This window comes from Echinops telfairi, unplaced genomic scaffold (genome assembly GCF_000313985.2).
Source record: "Echinops telfairi isolate 266 unplaced genomic scaffold, ASM31398v2 ScPeMD7_25;HRSCAF=90, whole genome shotgun sequence".
NCBI classification, from domain to species: Eukaryota; Metazoa; Chordata; class Mammalia; order Afrosoricida; family Tenrecidae; genus Echinops; species Echinops telfairi.
This window is the reverse complement of record NW_022103922.1, coordinates 3,990,924-3,993,005: the sequence shown is the minus strand read 5'-3', so window position 1 is coordinate 3,993,005 and position 2,082 is coordinate 3,990,924. Positions and strand designations below refer to the sequence as shown.

The following is a 2,082-nucleotide window of genomic DNA, read 5'->3' as shown; positions in this document are numbered from 1 at the left end:
GGTGGAACTGCCCCTGTGGGTTTCTGAGAGGGTCACTCTGGACAGGAGTAGGGAGCCTCATCATGGTTTCCAACTGCTCACCTTGCAGTTAGCAGGCCAAAGCCTAATCGCTACGGCACAGGGCTCCTTCCAGTCCAGGTAAAACTGCAGGCTCAGGGAGGGAGGGGAATTGCTTGCTACACAGACAATAACCACACTAAAATTGTCCTCGGTGCTCGTAACGTTGGCCAGATTCCAAAAGTGGTTCACCGAGCAAGTCATTAGAATGCAGACAAAAGCCGCCGAGTGTTTGGCGAACAGGAGCAAAGTCACACACCCACCCACACACACCCCAAGCTCCATGTAACATAAAGAGAAGTCCTGGCAGCTGAACACGGAGTATTTCATCATCTCCAAAGCGCTCGGCCCTGTCGAAAATTTGTTTGAAGGATTCATTGCGACATTTGTGTGTACAGAGTAGCAAATCCTAAGGGCTCATTTGCAAATAAAATAAAATTTGAAAAATAATGTTTCCATTTCTCTGGGCAGTTTGGGGTCAGGAAGTTATTTATGTGAATTTACGATGCCGCTTGGTCCTGCCACTTCTCAAGTTGCCTTGGCATCCTTTCAATTTATCAGCGTGGCCTCTATGGTTATAAATCTGTTTACCCAGTTTATATTCAAATGCATTAGGGTGTATATGAAACACGCCGCCCAGGTTAGAAGTGTACCGCGCAGGGGGAGCCCAAGAGAGAACAAAAGAAAGTGAACGTAAAAACCTGCCCAGAACCGGCTCCGTTCAGAAAGAAACGGGACTCAAGAGATTCACTCTGAGAAATCGGAATTGACTTGGCCGATCCAAATTCCATGAAGTGGCAGCGATTGGAAGAAACCCTAAATGTCCCTCTTCCTTTACATGGTGAGAGGTGGTTCATATCGTCTTTAGCAGACTGACCAACATGCCCCATGCCCAAATGGACACGATTAAACCACCAGTAATCTGTTAAGAGTGATCACCGCAAGCCCACCGGCACCATTTGCGAGAAAGCGCAAACAGAGTGAGACTTCACACTGGTCACACCCTGTCCTTGCTTGTCTTCTAGGACTCCAGTGCCTGCCTTCCTCACCAGGGGAGGGTGCAGCAGGGTGTCGACAGCCCCGGGGTGACGCTGTCCCAGCGGGAGTACCAAAATGATGAGCTATAAAATTGTGCCGCTGTGTCTCAGCAGGATTTGTTATTGTTATTATTATTAAAACATCCTAACAGTGAGTCCTAACAACAAAAACACTTTTCGCAAGCACAGCCCGCATGGATCGCAGACCTCCACGGCCAAAACTCCCTGCTAATTTCCTTTTGAGACCTTGCCAAGGGCACCAGTCTGGGCTGTCAGTAATACTCATTTACAGTGACACGTCCATGGTTTGGGCCACACACTCTGTTGCTGCCAGGACTGGCTTTGTCACACGGCCTGGGGCTCGAGCCGTAATGTCATGGGACTCGGTGTCTATGGACCGACAGTGAGGTTGAGAATGAACAAGCAGCTAAAGGGCAAGCAGGAAAGCTAAACACGGCTCACCGGTATGTTCAGTCACTGCTAACGGTGTCACGTACAATGTTTGATGCGATCGGACAAAGAAAGGTAGGACACGGCACTGGATCAAAACCAAACTCTGCCATCTGGTCAACACTGCCTCACCGTGAATGCCCCTCCCACCCCACGCCCGTGGGTGTCTGAGACTGCAACTGTTTACAGGAGCAGAAAGCCGGGCCTTTCTCCCGTGGAGCTGCTGGTGGTCTCACACTGCCGCGCATGCGATCACAGCCCAACATAAACGCACTGTAGCCCACCAGGGCTCCTGTGTGTAGATCACATATGATTCTGTGATTCCAGTGGAGAGTCAGGAAGCAGGGCAGTCTGGTGAGGGATGGGAGGAGGTCCCCAGCGGTAGGGGGGATACCTGGGGTCACCACGCTGCACCCAGTGCAGTGACATCACTTGTCTGACTCTAAGCCTTTTTTCCCCTGACTCTCCGACCTCAACCCTCACACAGACTCCGGTGAAGTGTGGCCTCCTATCTGGCAGCGAGAAACCCCAGAGAAGG

At 50.9% G+C, this 2,082-nt stretch overlaps 1 protein-coding gene across 1 annotated transcript in view; it reads right to left on the bottom strand.

Annotated features, from left to right (window-relative positions):
• DMRT2 (doublesex and mab-3 related transcription factor 2) overlaps positions 1–2,082 on the bottom strand; it is a 7,642-nt gene that overhangs the window by 2,223 nt on the left and 3,337 nt on the right. The window lies entirely within an intron of this gene.